Source organism: Anser brachyrhynchus, assembly GCF_964034855.1.
Source record: "Anser brachyrhynchus genome assembly, chromosome: 1".
NCBI lineage: Eukaryota > Metazoa > Chordata > Aves > Anseriformes > Anatidae > Anser > Anser brachyrhynchus.
Genome location: NC_137694.1, coordinates 41,657,960 through 41,678,153, shown reverse-complemented (window position 1 = coordinate 41,678,153; position 20,194 = coordinate 41,657,960). Strand labels below are relative to the sequence as shown.

The 20,194-nt window shown below is 36.1% G+C and overlaps 1 protein-coding gene across 38 annotated transcripts in view; it reads right to left on the bottom strand.

The window, feature by feature from the left end:
- NAV3 (neuron navigator 3) overlaps positions 1 to 20,194 on the bottom strand; it is a 555,833-nt gene that overhangs the window by 303,930 nt on the left and 231,709 nt on the right. The window lies entirely within an intron of this gene.

The window sequence follows — 20,194 nt, the reverse complement described above, 5'->3', positions numbered from 1 at the left end:
CTGTAAATGAACTTTTTTATTATACCTTCACCCACTTGAAACACTTCTGTTGAACTGATGAAAAGACTGGAGGACACTTCTGCATGTAAAGACTGCAGCATTTTCTCAGATATTCAGTAAAGGCATCCATGTCTCCTGTACATTTATTTATGACACAGCCTGAAATGTTCCTGTCTATACAACTTAAATAGGAATAAAAATACATTTATAATATTGACTGAACACCTGAGCAATGCTAGAAACAATTCTTGATGAAACAGAAACATGTTTCTACAGAATAGAAAACAAATTACCTCAGTCTTCAAACTGCAGGAACATGATGTGAAAACGCAGAGCAAAGAGCAGACCAAAGCTTTGAAGACTGCCAGATGTTTATTTGCTACTGCTACCACTAGCATTCAGATAAAAATCACGCACACGTCACCCTAGGCCACCATATGCCAAGCCCGACTGACAGCAGCTCCATATGGTTACAGCAATTCTGTTTATTATCATATTTACTCAGCCAGACTACAGAAAAACATTCCCTATTATGACTCCAATTAAATTATTAGATATCTTGATACCACTGAAATGCCCAGAAGGATCAGTTTGAGATTTCTTTTATGAAAGGAGATTGTGAGAGCAAAACTGAAAACAATGAATTGATGATAGCAACAGCTGGTAGAAAAGAGGACTACTCCAGTAAATGAGGAGAATCAAGACTGAGTGCTATCATGTAACATTGCTTCATCTCAGTGTCACAAAAGACCATTTTAGCCATCAAAAGTAATCCTTAAAACCCAGGAAGAGTGCAGCTTTGTTTCTGGTTGTTTGAACTGACTCAGGCAATTTAACTTTAACCCAGCTTCTCAAATGACTTTATCCATCTAACTTTAATCTCATAATAGTAGTCAAAAGGGACAGAAAATTAAGATAAAAATATAACATTTGAACATAAAATATAGTTCTCCTTTCAAAACCCTCCTGGCAAGATTTCAGCCAAACTTTGCCCATGTCCAGCTTTGATTCATAATAAGCAGCAGTGCAGCCCTGTCAGCAGTTTAGAAACCTTGCTAATTATGGAAAATGGAATTCAATTCTTTTCTAAAAAGAGTTGCTTCTGAATTAACATGGTTATCTACCCCTTCCACATCCCCTTCCTTCTCCCTAATGTAAAAAGTCCGTATAAAATAAATTGCAGTATGAACCCAGCAGGGAGGAAGGCTTTCTTCAAAACCCAAAACAAACATAACTGAATGGTTTTGGATGCTTTTATTGGGTTTCAACAGATCAGAAACAACTTGGTTTTGTTTTGAGGAAATAGAAGCTGTTCATTCCAAAATAGGCATTTAGGGTGAAATTCACTGTAGCACAGAAGGTCAGTGTAAGATGCAGTCTCTACTTAGGTCCCACCAACAGCTTTAAAATATGAAATAAGACGTGCAGGGACCCTCAAGCTAGCCCTCATGTTCTAAGACCAATAAAGCTACTGAAGCAAGGTGAAGAAATATTCATATTTTAAAAAAAAATTAGCCCAAAATGTTTTTGGAATTTAAGACATCACAAATGGAGCCAAAAAGAGATTTGAACACTGCTCCTTTCTTAACATGGAAGGCATCTTTATGGACCACCTAGAAGTATATTGTAGACTTACTGGTAGCACATTGGAGGCCACCTCAAGAAACCACGGCCCACGGAAGAAAATCCCTCATCTGCAACAATTAAACATTGTCATGTAAAATGTTCAAAGTATGAAGTTCTCTGTACAACAGCTATTCCAATTAATATACAGAAATTATATCACACTTTCTATTAAAAAGGAGGCCTTTAAAGTACATTATGATTGTTGCAACAACTCCACTGTGAGATAAACATCAGGAGTAAAAAACAGGCTCTACTAACGGACAACTTTTCACCTATTTTACCCAAGTAGAATTATTTGCTGTTCTATGGAATGGGGAAACAAGTACAGAAGCTTTAAGCAAGTCAAGAAATGTGCTCTGAAGTAATTCAGTAATTCAAAGTTTCCCATCTGTCCTATCATCACTGGACTAGACTAAATCTCTTTCCCAACAGACCATCTATGACAACAAATTACTGTCCACTGATAACAACAATGAGCCAGAAAAAATACGCAATTAGCCATCTGAGTAATTATGGTTTTTATTTTGTATACTTAAAATGTTAAGCAAAAAAGAAAAGACAATTACATTTTCTCCACTTTCAACTACTGCCCCTAAAACCAAAACAAATACACTCAAAAACCTATCTAAAACAAAGCAAGGTTTTGTGAAGGGCCAACAGAAACAAAAAACTTCACATATAAATTGAGTTTACATAGAGATACTGGAGAGCCACATCATTTACTTTTCCATGTCCTTATCCTACAAGTCTTTGTACACTCACTCACATACATAGTCTGAGTGATTCTCCAGAGTATTACTTGATATTGCTTTCATTAGCTCTTTTCCAAGAACAGGAATTTGTTCTACCCAGTACTTCAAGCATGTACGATCTAGCAGAGTAAAACCCATTTGCAAACCCATTAAACCCAACAGGACTTTTCACTTACATTAAGTTAAGCTTATGCGTAAATATATGCAGAATCTGTACCCTCTGATATGTACCCTCTGATATATTTTTATTGTCTTTAGCAAGGCTGAGTTTCATGTTTTATATCAATTTTTTCCTTAGTAAGAAATTCTGGAGCAGCATCAATTCTTCATTTTTAATATGACTTTGGATTTTAGGTCCCTCCTGTGGTGTTGGGGCATTTTTTTTGGTTCCTGAAATAGAAAAGTCTTTGTTCAGAACACCTAATAGTCTTCCTTAATGAAACAGTAATAGTTTCCTCTCTTGATCACATTTCTAGTTTTTCAGGACAAATCTCCACCATTTTAGGTTGTTAACACATCCTTGGTGATTCAGGTACAGATGGTGTTTGCCCTCTTCATTTTAGCCAGAATAAGAGCTAAAAATACTCAGCCAATATTTTAGCTACCCCAGAAGTGACAAATAATTATTTCCATTTACAATGGCATAAAACTGATTTGTGAGTGATTCTACTAATTGTGTAATACTTTGATATTTACATCACATTCACCACAGTAGTGCATAAGCAATATGAGAAACAAAGTAAACACTGAAATCTCTTCCAAAAAAGACTTCAGCAGCTGTAGGTGATCCAGTGCAGTATGTGTCTGTTTATGGGCTAACATATTTTGTAAAGCAAAGGAGCTCATGTAGAATTTGGTATTGTTGCAGCTTGCCCGCTCCCAACATGTTAACTACATTGCTCAGTTACCTGCATTGATCATTTATCTCTGAGACATGCTGCAATCCAGATTGAAACAGAACAACAATTAGATAAAGGTTTCAAAAATCTTTTGGCATCTAATATCCCTTAAAGTACTAGAAGCCAGAAATCTAAATGCAGCTTAAAATTTAGCCCAAAGGAATCCATTGAATACACATGGGATGAAGTACACAGATTCCTTAGGGAAGGATAATTACATGCCTGTGTACAGGCACATTGATCCAGACTCAGACATGTAAAGCACTCTTACATCCAAGCGGCAAAATCTGCAAAGGTACTTAAGCACCTACCTCCCATTGATGTAAATAGGACTGAGTCATCTCAGTAACTTTGAACATCTGGGTTTAATCCTAGTTTTGATGTCACTAGTGTCTAGTTTTAAAAGACATTACTTGCCAAATATGCTGATAAGTGCCTAAGTATTTTCAAAAGATCCTGTGTACTGACTTTTAAAGAAAAACTAAATGAATTCCTGCTTGTAGTTATTAGACACCTTAGAAAATCTGGCCGTGACTTGTAAATTGGGGCTATCGATATACCAATTAAACCCAATTTCTCCAAAACATTAAGGTGTATAAAAACCACTAAAAGGAGGGAAGCAGAAGGCCCTGACAATTGTGAGGATCTTTTTCTGTAGGGACTCCTGAATGTTTCACGCATTTTATTGATTTTTACCAAGTGGTTAAGTATAGTCTTTGATTTCATATTTGCAATTTAGCTCTCTTTTTTAACTTAGGATCCTCACTAACTTCCACTGAAGAGTCAAAAATAGTTGCACTAACATTTCTGCTAGTGAGAACTGTATTTGGTCTTTAGAGAATGAACTACAGTAGAGGAGTTTTACATTACTAAGTAACTATTTGAAGGAATGATTGCAGCAGGCAGAATAAATGCATTCAAACATAACTACCAATATGTTTTTACAGAAAATGTTTAAGACATCATTTAATATTCACAGCTCTGGAAGCCATTCACTTCTTTATAAACTGATTATGCTTGGCAAGCAAGCATTCTTTATATGCCAAAGAAATTAAAAAAAAAAAAAAAAAAAGTAAATTAAAGCCAATATACAGCAGCATTATGTCAGGACTAATTTTTAAAAAAGAGATAATTGAATATTACTGTATTGTATTTTTGGTGGGACTTTATATATATATATATATTTAATTGCATTCAGCATAGGAACTCTTTTTAAAAACCAATTCATTTCTCACTGCTGCCTGTCACTGCAGCGTTATTTCCACTTTAGAGGTGTGGAAATCGGGCACAGAGAAACTGTTTCTCTGAAACCAAACATGACACTTTACAGCAGAGCCAGAAATTGTAAAGCCCTACAGTTATTTTCATGATTTTAACAACAGGATCATCACTGCTTCCTGTATATTTAAGATGAGATACTCAAACCACCTCAACAGTTTGGGCTTTTAATTGGATTTCTACCCCCAGTCACCTGGGAATTTTAATTCCCACACATAATTTGCAATAGGATTGTGTTACTCCTGCTTGTTAAATAATAATAAAGGTTCTAATAATAGAGTAGCATTTTATGTCCTACTTCCTAGGGCTAAAGCTTACTGATTGTCCTGTACAGTGACTTTTTAAAATAAAGAGACACATTGTGGACTCACTTAAATTTTTAGTAGAAAGAAAGAGTTTGGAAAATCAGCATCCCTTTATAGTTCTTACAATACTGCTAAGGAAGTTTAATACAAGCACTGTTCAACAGAGACAGAACAATCTATTACCTGTGACTATACTTATATTAAACTATTTCATAAAACAATTTTAAATACTTTGTATAACATGAGCCCTGCTTAAGAAGTAAAACACTTTGGAAAAATAAAATTTCAATAATACCACTGTTCCTCGAGTAATGGAAAAATGTATCCAACTGCCTTGACACATACACACTTCCACTGCTTGGAGTTTGAACACCTTTTCTTCAATGGATGTTATAAGCATGCAGTCAGTGCAGGCTGCATCAACATGGAACCATACCAGCTCTATACTGCTCTATACCACACTAACACTAGGAAATTTCGAGTAACTCTCCCCAGCAACTATAGGACTCCTATACAGATTTTGATAACCAGAAAATGATCTTGTTTTTAAATGTCTATAATTGGGTACTACTATGTCAATACTCTTTAAAAGCAGAAAGTATCACCCAGAAGTTTGATGTTAAGATATTTCAGTGTAATCACTGCTAAACTGCAGTGGGAAAAACAGGATGGGATTGAGGGAATCAGAGCCTTGTTTCTGAGAAGCAGACTGGAAATAAAGAAATGTATCCTTAAAGACAGTTCCTGTCCTGCCCACCCACACACCCTATTAGCTGTGTTCCCTGCAGTCTGCTTTTGGCAAGAAAGTCCTCTCTAAAACTCCCATTCAAACTATAAAACACGTGAAAATCATTTTGTCTGCCTTCTAGCATTTTCTATCTATTTATTTCAACCTGAGACATCACCTCAGTGATGATGAAGGAGTATTTTATAGCAAAGTTCTTTCTTTTATAGGTAATAATGGAAATAATATCCATGAATGAGTCAAAAGGACCCTGAATTACTTTTCCAAGTCCAGGTGATGGTCCCATTGCTCTCAAAAGCAGCAGGATAAGTTTTTGCATGCACTGTATTGTTTAAAGTTCACACAAGGATCATCTTAGTCCTTGACTAAAATGTCATTTTACTTGTAAAATGCAATATATTGGCTGGGGCTTTTTGTTGTTTTGTTTTGTTTTGTTTTGATATGACAGCAACTATTTCATGGGATAAGAATAATGCAGCATTTTCTGCAATGCCCCAGATTTTTATTTTTATTTTTTTTCATAATTATGATGTGAAAAACTGATACAGAATTAGGGCAGAATTTCATTAATTTGCTCATTAATGAACTAACTCCACCTGAGCATCTAATTAATGACTGTCAACAAACAGACTGTGTAAAATGAAAATAAATGTTTTATTCATCTACTTAATCACAGTAGGTTGAAACAACAATTTTCCTTACACACATGAACTTACCTTGCAATGCTGGGGCCTAACTTCACAGGAAAAAATATATACATTTTTAAATGTTAAATGTCTTATATCCTAATTTTACACAGGAGAATTCTTATGGCTTTTGCAGAGTTCAGGAGTCTAGAAGACTCAGCTACTCATTTCACTATAAAAATGATTGTGAGAATCAATTTCTGACACCTGGTTTATTTAGTCTGTTCTTACACTCTACGTTTAGGAAACCAACCTCCAGAGAAATAAGTGTGTCCAAAGCAAAGAAAAACTATAATTACTTCTGTGCCCTCAGCTGTATCAGAATGCATCTCCTGCAGGTTTAAAATTCATGAGAAGAAGAAAGATCAGAAGAATGATCTGCAGCCTGAAGTTATTTTCAAGTGGGAATTTCCTGGAAAATTTTACTATTCCATGCACATGAAAATAATAAAAAAGTGTGTGTATATATATATGCATGGATGCAAAGGGCTCTGAGCACTGTTTACGTGCAAAAGGGAGTTACATTAACTCCTGAATTTTGCTTAAGTTTAAATCAAATAACACCTATTACAGACTGGCCTCTACAGATAGCTATAATCCCATGGGTAAAGCTTAAGCCTAGGAAATAGAAAATTCCGTTATTTCCTAACCTGATTCTGAACCTTCCTGGCTCCGTGATTGATGACCTTTTGAACACATGCTATGGATGTCAGTAGGTCCAGTAGGAGAACTCCAACTGGAAGACAGTAAGGATGGCCCAGCTTTGTTCCTTCCTTGCAATTATCAAGAAAGTACTTAAGTGCAATATTTAATAGGAGTCTGAATTTGGTTAGGCAACCACCTTACAGCACGGTGTTCTACAACAGAATATATTATAGCAGCTGGTGTAACTTTTTGCTCAGGGTGAACTTTCAGGGACTTGAGACCCTGTTTTCCAAAATATCTATGCCTGCCTAATTCAAGCTCTATCCTCATCTTCACCATCTCTCTTTTAAATTCCATCTTGCAAACCCTCAAGATGTCAATTTAGAAGTTCTAAAAGCCTGCTTTAATAGCTGACAGTATCATCATGCGTGGTTGTAGCAGGAAACAGAAGTCACACAAAGAGGAGAAGTAGAATTGTACTCAGGAGTACATGAGTTCACATTTAGTTTATTAGCGAAACCAATACAGTGACATACTGGTCACAGTAAAGGATAATAAAGGGCCAGCTTTTACTAATAGTAAAGGGCCAGATAGATACTGATAGTAAAGGGCCAGTGTTTTACCAATACTGCTTACCAGATCAGGCTCTTCACTAAATGATATATTACTTATATATAATTCCTATTTTAAAAATCATGTGAACCCTCCACTCACATTTCCTGGATGTTGATACACAGGCTGAGTTTGTATTAATCACTTTTGTCTTAGGTTTCCTAAGACACACCTACACAACTGGCTTGAAGTGGCTGGCTCATATCTAGTGTATGGTAGATGATTTCCATCAGGGGCTTTTAAACATTTATGTACCTACTTGCTCTTTGTGCTTTTGAAAATCTTCACTTTAGTTGCAAAAACCTTCAGGTAAACTCAGAGTTCTTGACAGTGAAATGCTTATAGACTGTTAAAATTGTTGGGTCTTACAATGATTATCTCAAGCTTTAAAATAGTAAAAGAAAAAAAAAAAGAATTGTTAGAAAAACTTATACTATAAAATCCTCTACCAAATACACTTGTCATGATGCGTCACTGATACTTAAGCATTAGATGTTCTTCTTTCTCCACATGAAAAAAAAAATAAAAATTAAATTAAGTTAAAAAAAAAAAAGGAAAAAAAAAAGAGAGAGAAATAAATTCTCCCATGTTTGGTGATTTATCATTGGCAAGAGACTGGAGGAAATATTTTTCTCTCCTAACTAAAAATAAAAAAGAGTTTGTTCATCAAATGGTATTTGGCTGTGTTTATATGTTGCTGACAAAACACATAGAATATGTAGATAGGATAATGCACTGCTCAGTTTGTGTTACTTGATGGAAGACGTGGTAGCTAACTTGTTTATGGATAACCTCCACTAGGAAATTCTTTTCCTGCTATTTAGTGTGGCCAGATCTGTAATATTTTTCATTTAGAGAAAATGTTATGAGCCAAGAGACATGTCAGCTGTGGAAGGGGTGCTTGCAGCATCTAGAGATGGAGAACTCTGTGTCAGACAAATAAATCACCCTGATAAACAGTGGATACAAAATTTTAACAATGGACCTCAGGGAGATCCCCGTATTCCTTGAGCATATATTTAGTTTTCATGGTTTAGCAGCAAAATGTGACCCGATACTCTAGGGAGAGTTGGTTTTTAATGTATTACTACATTTTTTATTTGATCAAATAGAAAGGGAATGGAAAAGAGGATAAGTGAAGAGAAGGGACTGGGAAAGGGAAGGAAAGGGTCGAATACTTAATTCAATCACCTGCACATCATTGCCTTAATAAATGGTAGAGCTGTGCAAATTATATTGATTTTGACCAAGAACTTTTTGCAGTTTTGCTTTCTCCACTTTTGAGAAACATTTATTTTTCACAGTACTAAAATACTGAACTGTAATATTCACTCAAAAATGAACCCTCCACGAAAGAGTCATTTTTTATGAAAATGAGACTAGCTTTTCTTTTCCAGCAAGATATATTAGTAAGAAGTCTGTATTGCAAACTGATTTGAAAGGTTTGCACAATTCTTTCAGAAATCATCTTCCATTGTAAGGATAAAGTGTCTAAGAAGGTGTTCCAGGGCACCTGAGGAGGGAATTGACTGTGGACTTATATTCACTTATTTGTAGGGCCAGTAAAAAGCCTTTGCATTAGCAACTGTATACGTTCTGCTAACAGTGAGAAACAAACGGCTTAATTTGAAGAACATAGTGTCAAACACCAAAGAGTGGAAAATGGAATGGAGCAATCAGAAACAAAAGTCTCAGATAACAGTCCAGAATTTGATGCTTTAAATCTTTTAGAAATTCTGATTGACAGAACTTGAACATTCTTAGAAAATCAAGCTGCAGCTAAAATTACCAATAGTATTAAGAATTTTGGCTGATGAAGACGTTTTGATCTTGTGGTATCCCTAGAAGCATTTGTCTGTCCTTTTTCTAACAAAAAATCTGAAATGTGCTCAGCACAAAGTAATGTGACACAGTTCTCACGATAAAGTCTGGGGAAAGGGGAAGAAAGGAGTCACCATAATGAATGTGACACAGTGTGAAGGCTGAGCATGACAGGATCCTAACGAAGCTAAAGCAAAGGAGGACACAATATAAACACAATCTAGTTATTTTTGGATGAGAGCCCAGTGATGCAGGCAAGGAGAAAGGAATGTGTTTCAGGAAAAAAAGAAAAAAAAAGAGTCTAAAGCCAAGGCCATCACAGCTGCACTCCTATTTCTCAACTGAGCCCTGAGAACAGCATAAAAACATAAGTTCATTTCATATAGCTGATCATCTTGGATGGGATTAAGAGAAAAAAAAGCAAGGAACTTGAGAGCAACAAAGCAGACATCTAATACACAAGGAGTTCACTTGACTTCAGCATCATCTGATGTGCTTAAAGCCTTACCCTTTTTATTTTTTTCTAATTGATCCTTGTTAAGCAAAATTCAATTTTATTTTTCTTCTAAGTGATTATGGAAATGACTAATGATATCACATGACTATAATAAATCTGCTTTATAAGTCATATGGAAACCTTACAGAAATGGATATGTCAAAAAAGCAAATGCTTTAATAAGTTATGCTACACAACTGTGGCTTATATGTCATTTTTTGCGATGAACTACGTCTGATAATTCCACACAAACTGAAGTAGCAAAGCATTTGTGGGACTTTTTTAAAATCTAAATTACTATTTAATATATGTCACTGTATTGTAACATTAGACTAATAATATCAGCATCAGCATCAGTAGTCTTTTATTGAAGGGTATCATTACAAAAATGAGCTATTTCAGTATTTTGTGATGCAGGCAATAAAGCACCACTTTTACAGATGAAAACCCCAAAGCAACAGAAATTACTGACACCAAACGTGAGACTTCCCAAGCCAGAGTTATAATTAACAGAACACTGCATTCTCGGTCTCTTTACTCAGGCATGCTCCTTTAGCTGTGGTGCATGGAAATGAGGATTTTGAATTCTACATTTGTATTCTTTATCATCCTAATCGAAACACTGGAAAATCATACCCAGCATGTCATAAGCACTATTTAGCAGCTTCCTTACTTAAATGGCTTAAATGGGAGACCTCTTTCCTTTAGTTATAGTGCAAACTGTAGCTGTCTGAAAATTTTTATACAAGTATGAAAAAATCTGTACACTACAAAATGAAGTTTTACTTTTCTAACAGATACAATTTGGTTTTTATATGTAGATCCAGATATTAAATCTGGTATGGCTAGTACTGAGATATCCTGTGTATTTTGCTTTCAAAATTGTAGAAAAGAACTAGTTCAGTATCAGTAGGAATTACCTTGGTATGACGTTCATCATCAAACTTCACAATAACAAGGATATAGAGATACCTGGAGATCCACATTTACATGTCAAGACCAAACAGCAGAGTACTTGAGCTGCCTCTCAGGGAGAGGGGAATTAGGTGAGTTGTTCAAATTATTTGACTGAAATACTTTTATTTTATTTTATTTTATTTACAAAATATAGAACCATCTGCCTTAAATCCCTTAAAGTTTACACTATTAATTACCTTCTGAACTGACCTGCTCTAACAAATAGGAAAGTAAGCTCCCTTTTTTTTTTTTTTTTTTCTTCCCTATCTGAAGGCCGAAACAGCAACATTTGCCACTTCAGATCCAGGCAAAGAAGACCCACTGTGAAGAGCCACCATTGCACAGCCACGACCAGGTAACACTTCCCCATGGCCCGCAGTAGTTCAGTGAGCTCACAGATTCATCCGCTGAATTTGTGGTATGTTTTCTTCACACACTGCTTTGGATCTCATTGGCTAAGACTGTATAATGCAACATAGCATACAATAATTTCCTTTCTCTGCAGGGTGAATAAATAAATAAATACTGTTTACAATACTTGGTGAAACACAGGGAGCTTTTTGTGCTTCCATTTCTATCAGTTCCATGTGATGCAGTCTTTCAAAGCTTTCAAATCAGCTTCACACTGATTTGGCATCCTAGGTTTGTTAGAAGGAGGAAGGAAGGAAGGAAGGAAGGAAGGAAGGAAGGAAGGAAGGAAGGAAGGAAGTATAGGGAAAAAGCAGAGAAAGCAAAAGAATCCTCCTCAATTGCTATCCTCTTATTCTAACAAGTATTTTACATTAGAACTCACTATTACAACTGCTACTGGGCAGACCCACATGTGATATGTTTTAGCAACTGGAACTTATTTTTCCACTTTCACAAATTTCCATTTTGCTCAAAGACAATGAAATAATTCAGATTAGGAAAAACAGAAAGAAAGGGTTGGTATTGCTCTCTGATGGAACACCCTCTTCAAGATAAATAGTTGCTTCCCTGACTTCTAACTTTTTTATTCAATGACGGGCGGCACCCCTGTATTCTCCATAAGAAGGACTAACCCCAGTAAATATTCATCCATCAGGTAGCCTCATTCTTGATCTGTCCCTGACCCCTGTACAAGGAAAGAACAAAAGCTCACAGCAGAGTCCATACTAAATATCAAACAAAGGAGTTACCTCCTCGCTTTTATATCAGAATGGATTTTGTTTCATGTTTTACACCAGAGGGAGACAGCATGCCAAATTTAAATTAAGAACAAAAGTCCAAGTAATGGTGCATCACTTGTGGTTTTGGCAGTGGTAAAAAAAAAAAGATAGCCTCAAAGAAAACATACCTTTCATGAAAACCAAATATAGACCACAATTGGCATAGAGAAAACTGCATGGACAAACAAAACTGCTGGATAAACAAATCAAAATTACACAGGAAGCTGACACCCACTCTTTACAGTGGAAAACCAAAGATAAGAATGAGTCATATATATTTTATATTTTTTGGACAACACAAACTTCCATCTGTCTGGCAGTATATGATTTATATTCTCAAAGAAGTCTAATATTTCCAATATTACTCCTAAATAACCAACCAAATAATCAGGCAGAAGAATCATTTAAAATAATTGATGTCATGGAACGGCTGACTGCTTTGTGAATAGGAGGGAAATGGCTGGCCTTGAGATGTAATATATGTTTGAGATCAAATGACTAGAATATATATAGAAAGTGGGAGAGGGAGGAAGACGGGAGAAAAGGGAGGGAAGAAGATAGAGGGATAGAAAGGGAGGGAGAGGAGAAAGGGGAGAGGAAGAAAGAGGAAGGGAAGAGAGGGAGAGAGAGAAGAAAGAGAGGGAGTATAGGGAGAGGGAGAAAGGGACAAAAGAAAAGAGGTCTCATCTCCGAGCACATTAGATACTGAGTTTATTCTTAGGAGGGTAATAACAGTTCTAAAGGAAAATACATTTTCCAGAGGTTTTATGTTGATATATGTCTGATTTTATTTCTCTTATTTTTCTTCTGGATGATTTTCTTCCTTTTTTTTTTTTTTTAATTTGCATATAGGGTGCCATTTGTAAACACTATTACTCATTTACCTGGAAGCAAGGTAAAAATATCAAATTCGATAATATTAAGAAACTCAGTACCATGAACCAAGTCAGGAAAACGGAAACAGTCCAGCACCAACACGTCCTTCCTCACTTCTCTGACAGTCTTTACACCTCTGACAGCCCTGGCAATTAAGTAGTAGTTTGTTTTTATGTATCCCCAACACCTCCTGTTATCTTGCTGTCGTCTTCCTCATCCCTTTGCCATAAGCTGTCACACCAGCAGGGCAGAAGCAAACGTGCAGATCCATGTTGGCAACTCTAGTTCATAGATAGGTGTAGCAGTTGAACCACAAGTGAAAGGGGGCAATGAATTGCAAGGGATTGTGGCAGAAACACAGCAGTTTTTCACAGCTCTGCTGTGAGCACAGTGATGCCCTTGGGGACAGAAGGATACCATGTCCATTTGAATTCTGAGAGGGTAATAAACATAGCTTCTGCAACTCATTCCTCATGAGTCATGCCCCTACATGTCCAGTAGTAACACTTTTCCTTTCAGGAGATGACTCTTGGTACTTCCTTCCCTGCACACCCAAAAAGAAAAAAGAAAAAAGAAAAAAAAACAAAACAAAACAAACTACGCAGATTACTCAGGAATTTTGTCACTGTAAAAGGTTTAAAGTGTATGCTGGATGTGTTCTGATGGGAGAACAACCACTCTAAAGTCTTAGCTAATGTTTCTCTTTCAAAGAATGCAAGAATTAGATTATGTCTGAACTGTATTTACAATTCCTATGCTCTCTTCTACCTCAGTAAACTCAAGGCTACATAGAAGAGTCTACTAACTTGGAGGATTCTTCTCACTGGACTAAATTTAGAGCTGAAGTACAATGTGCTGTGAAATATATTCCTGTATATTTAAGTAAGGACAAGTAAGTAAGTTAAGGATCTTAAACAAACTTCTACTCATCTAGTGATATGTTGGTGCTGTTTCACTGAAACATGCTGTGAAGCCACTGTGATTCTGCAAACGTCTAAACAAAACCAGGTAAGATTTATCCATAAATATCACTTACAGAGCCAAAGTAATTTCATCACCATGTTCTCCGACAGAGAACAAATCATGTCTTCCCAACCACCAGCACACAGAAAAATAATGATTACTAAACGTATTTTACTGTTGAGTAAAACAAGTACAGTTACATAACATATGCTGCTACCAAATGAAATGGAGATACTTTGCAAAACACTTTAAACTTGCTTGTGACAGAAGCTCTGTCACCTTTTAATAAGGGAAATATGATTCACAGTAGCTGAGACTGTCGGTCTCAGCTGAACATGTGAGTAATAGTATATTTTGGTATGAAATGGGCTGAGTAAGATCTTTGTACTCTAGGAAGCAGAAATAAATGCAATGATTCATAACATTTTTGTACACTGCAGTGAACATTCATACATCAAAGTTCCTTCTCACTGCTGTAGCAACAAAGCAGGACAGAATAAGTATCATCTCCTAAATAGTTTGGAATGGTTTAGGAGGAAAAATGGGTCTAAAGATTTTTAAAAAGCCTTGACATAAACACTTGTATTTCCACAACTTTGGCTGTGGAAGAAAGAAGAAGAGAGTCGAAATGTCTCCTTTCCTTTTAGTTCCCCAAATCCATCAGTGCCATGCTGGTATTGCAGTAGTTCCCTCAGTCCATGGGGCACATGCCCACCCCATCTCCTCGACTCCAACTTAACCAGAGGCTCCCACAGAGCCACAGAAATACCCAACGCGTAGCCACACATCTTGGCCAAAATTTCTGATCTGCCTTACTGGTCTGAGGCACTTTGATCTGCATGCACCATGTCTGGAACCAGCTGGGTGCTGCAGTGTGCCCAGAGACTTGCCAACCACTGGGACGCTGACCCCCAAAGCCTCATGCTGATGCCTGTGGCTTGGCTGCCTCGCTTCTTGTGTCACTGTACAGCAGAAGTATCCTCTGTCAGGTTGCAGGGCCCACACCAATTCACACATTGGAGAAGAAGAAGCTTGATGTATGAAAATCTTCCAGCCAAACACAACCACCTCCCTGGTCAAGAGATGACAGGAAACAAGCTGACAAAATAGAGACTACTAAATACACTTTGAATATGATATTCCATGATGTCCACTTTTATTTTATCCAGAAGTCATTTTCTGAGACATAAAATAACCATAGTCATCTGTTGTCATCCATTCTCGGTTTAAGATTTGCTCTTATTTTTGTAATTTTGGGGGTTATTTTATTTTTTTTTTCCACCAATATTTAAGAATGGAAGTACTGAATCTTTAAGGGTCAGGATAGTCACAAATAAATTTCTTGAATATTATCTGTTCATGCTCAGCCTGAACAGGGAGAGATGTAGACTTCACAGTACAAGCACACTGTGACTCTTACTTTCACAAACATTGGCCTGACCATGCGCACATTTGGCTTTAAATGGGCAGCTTATAACAATGAAAACTGGAGGTCAGAGGTCCATTCAGACTTTGATGGCTCATCAAAAGGCTGTGGTTATGGAAACCTATTTTGTAAATATTTGTGCCCCAAAGTTCATTTACTGCTGAGCAAAATTTCAATGCAAGTTGCAGGGCTGGACTGAAGCTGCAGCACACAGTGGAGAACACTCTATTATTCTCTGTCAGAGGTTTAAAGTTAATATCTATTTTAAAAATGGCTCAAGCTTTTACACCAGGTATATCAGAAACTGAGCTCCCGGTTGATAATTAAGCATCCAAGGCCATTGTCTCTGAGATTAATCACTTAGTGTTTTATCTGGACATGTAGAAAATCTCCTAATCTCCTACATATCTACCAAAAAATATTTATATACGTATGTGGAGAGTTATTACTCAAGCCAATATCCAAGGACAACTAGACGCTCTCTTTCTCCACTGATGGATGGCTTTATTTCAGGGGCAAATACAGAGCACATCTAAGATGAAAGGCAGATAAGACAATATACATTTTAATTAGGTAACTCATAGATAACACAGAATATGCATCTAAATACTTGCGGGAAATCTCCCACGTTGTCCTCTGAAATCTGCTTCATTTTGAACAAATAACTTTATATCCATTTCTGGACTAGTCATTCTGTTCATGTCATGGCCCCATGAATATTGAATTATGGCTATAAAGGAGGAAAAACACTAGCAGAAGGAAGAGGCCAAGCTTTCTGATAGTGCAACCTTAACCTCCGTTGTCTTCCTCAAGGCTACTATCATTTGCTTTTATATTCTGAGACAATAAAATTGAAGTCTAAAGCCACAAGAAGATAACTGACAAGAGGAAACCCCCCTTTTTGCCCTCTTCTCTACTGAATTTAATTTCCATATAGCTTAAATACTCTTCTGATCCTCTGCTTGCATACTTGCTCATGCATTGTAGAAATTTAAACTGGGGGTAAGGCCTAATCCTAACAAGGTCAATAGCCTAGCCTCTTACAAAATATTGTAATGAAAGTTTTCTGAGTTATTGCTCAGAAAGGGAAATGGTGCCTAAATATACACATGTGCTCCAGCAACTGAAGAAGCACACTGCCACCCAAATGGCTGATAACATTTAGGGTCTCAAAGGCCTCACCACTCTCTTGCAGAAAGGTCATTTAGAATGCACAGACAGATTCATATTTAATAAAGGAATAAATGTCCATAGTAAAAACAGTTGGGGAAGAAGTCCTTCTTATCACTCCTATGGAGACTACCAAGCCCAGTAGTGACTTTGTGCATTCTCCAGCAACATTTTTCTAACTTTGTACAGATTCTTTTGTTTTTTAAGATGTACAGAGAAAAGGCACTTTAATCTTCAGGTTTCGTGGATGATAGAAATGAAAATTCATTCTCAAGCCTCCAGTGATCATTAAAACAGAGGTGGAAGAACAGAGGAGGAACAACAGTATAATGGGCAGCCTGCCATGCCCAAGTCATCTTGTGTAATATAGTATGCATATATATCCTTCATCACATTTGGCTTGTAAACTCATTGCCAATTTTCTCTCTGTTTTTAATCAGCTCCTCCCACTGGGATCTAGACAGTGCAGTAAGAGTTAACAGATGCAGCTGATTTTAGTGTTCTTATATTCTTCGAATGACAGGAATGGAACAATATATTTTTATAAAGATGGATAAGGTGGAAATCACATTCTTGTCATGTCAACCTTGAGGGAGACTCTCAAAAATACAAGGACACATCAACATACTATTAGAACTGCAGGGAAAGGGAGCATGGCTGATTCTTTCACTTTCCTTTGAATTGTCACTAGTCTGTGACAGCCTTGACGTTTACCAGATGGAGTCAGATGTGTCTCATGCACACGCATAAGCAGAGTCAGGCTTCAGTTAAGCCAATATTTTTCCTTTCAAAATATTGGCATTAACACCTTAGTTTTAAGTAAATATAAGCATGAACTAAAAAGAGAAATTTGAAGCTTCTCTGAAGCTGAGAAACACTGCTAAAGCTTTCTTGCGTGCAAGGGGACATGGAGCGATTTGTAATATTTAAAAAATTCATTTAAAGTCTGTAATAGACATCAAAAAGCTGCTGCAATAAAGATGAAAGAAGTGATGATTTTAGCAGGTGAATGACTAGCTTTTTAATCATCTTTTCAAACTATGACCATAATTAGCCATTATTTCTGCTCAAATATTAAATCTAAATTACGTTGACATTTAAAAAAAAAATAGCGGGGAGGAAAGGGGAGGAAGAAAACAGCTAAACATATTAGTCTTACAATTTTCTTGCTGAAATCTGTTTCCCTAACATTTATAGGTAGTCAAATATACTAAGTACTTAACAATTTTTTCACAGAAAAATAAAAATACAAAATTGCCTGATTGTGTGTTTCACTTTCATGTAAATAAAACATATACAGTTTTGTTCCATAATATTTCTTCCAACAATAATTTAAGTGAGACTACTGATATATCTTACGGAATTTATTTTGCTTTCCACAATTACTGCCTGAGTCAAGGAAAGCACAGAACTTTGTATCCAGATCAGTAATTACATATATGTACACATATTGGTGTTTGTCCCAAGGAATTTACTAGATAGATGCTTAAGCAAAAAAATTAGATTGTTCATTTGTTTAAAGATATTTGTTTAAAGATACAGAATTTAGTATCTTACTAAATTGAAGTTTTCACATGAGAAATTTTAGAATAAATCTGACTACTTTGGCCTAAAAATCTGATTTTAAGGGTGTTAAAAAAATCTGTACTTTCTGTTCATAACTGGACATCATCAAAGATCTGAAAAGCAAATACATACTTTTTTTTTTTTTTGTAAGGAAAAGAAATTGGATACAGATTTTCTGGGAAAAAAAATCTATGTCTCTTTTAATGTCAACAGTTATTAAAAATAATATTGCTCTGTTCTTCAACTGTGTTTGTTGATTTTAATATGGTAGGAATCCAAACTAATTCTATTTGACTTTTCCTATTTGAATTAGTATCAAAAAAATAAAAATAAAAAGGAAATAACAGATATTCTAAGAAATCAGGATGTCTGAGTAACCTTTGTTAGCTCTTAAAATTTCCTCACTTTAGGGAGTGATGGCTTCGCTACAATTTTTTTTAGAATAACTTCTCTTGGTGGAGTAGAAGGGGATGTAATGCAAGTAATGAGTAATACTGCATATTAATGATGCAGAACCATCTATAAAGATCTTGCTAAAACTCTGTTTTTCAATCACATCAGACTCTGACTTTAATTGCTATTACTGGAAATTACTAGTAATATAAAGGTTTCTTAACATAAAGCTAGTACTTAGGAAACTTCTTTGAGGACATTGCCTATTTCTATTGTATTTAAAATTTAATTCTCTGGAATAAAGAGATACCGAAGAAAAAGACAAGAAAGGTATTTATTTGTGTAGCTAAAAACAGAAAAGAAAAAAAAAAAAGTCTATTATTTTGAATAGTAGGTCTACCATGTTGATCACTCACTAAGGGGGTTAATTTGTTATTGCTGGGATTTGTTTGAGAAAGCTGCAGGGAATCTAAAATATATTTTAACAGAATCATTTAAAAGGGTAGTGATTGCCTCTGCAAAGTAATGATATTTAAAGATGCATCATGAAAGTAAGTACCCTTAAAAAACAGCAAACATACAAATCTCATCTTGCAGAAATATTGCCACAGAGTTCTCTAAAAGAAAGAATAAACAGAGACCTGAAAAAGCCGGTAGTGGTGTAAAGGACTTAGTATTATTTTCTGGTTTGCTTGATCCCCCCATATCCAAAAAGAATATATTTTCAACCTAAAATTGCTCTCTATTAAGCAAACAATAATTAAAAAAAAAAAATCACACTGCAGTTCTGAAAACAAGAATGCACATGTGCATTCTTGTGCATGTGCAACTGTAAATGTACATGTGCAATGCAAAGGAAGGAAAAGGCAGCCTAGGTACCTACAATTAACTCTGGGGACTTTTAATAACTATAATATACAATGTACAGTGAAGTAGGGAGTAAGAAAGAAACACATTATTGCTGTAAAAGAATATTTTAAGCATAGTTAACTTCATCACTTCTGCCTTTTTGTCTAGCCCATCTCTGCTTCACCTTCCTCTAGTTTGCTGATCTCCATGCCTATCACCAGTGGCTGGCTTGCAAATCCCTCCTCTCTGCTCATAACCAGGCCCCATGTTGAAACTCCAACAACCTTTTCTGATTCCCAAAGCCTCCCCTCAATTTCCCAGCACAGTTGTTGGGTTTTTTGTTTGTTTGTTTGTTTTCTTTTTTTTTTATGTCTGCTTGTGTTTTTTGTTTTGTTTTGTTTTGTTGTTTTTTCTTCCATTCGTCCACTCCACCAGTCCCAGTCTCTTCATTCTTCCGTACCCAAGTATGCTTTTTCCTTATCCACCCATTCAGCCTTCTAGCTAAAGTGAACTTCTCTTTTGTCAGGGAAAGAATGGAACGATTGTCAAGAATTCAGGAATAATGGGTTGCCTGGTCTTGGATACTGCTTTGTCATACATGGCCCGCAAAACACAGTTTCACCCACCTAGACTGAAAAATCCGCAATCACTCTTGGCAAACAATTCATATGCAACCTGGACACATGCAAATTTTTCAGAGAACATGCACCAGCAAAGAATAGGCCATGGAAGTCATTACTGAACATGCCTGACTGCTAACAATCTTCAAAGGCTTGTTAATCTGCTATACTTGGACAGATTTTAACAAGGACAAAAATTTCATATGTTTGATACAGAGGTCACATGGCTACCATATTTTAAATTATTTAAAATGAAACAATACCAGGATTATTTCAGCAGTGCAAAACAATATGATTTTCCCTCGTTTCTCCTAAACAC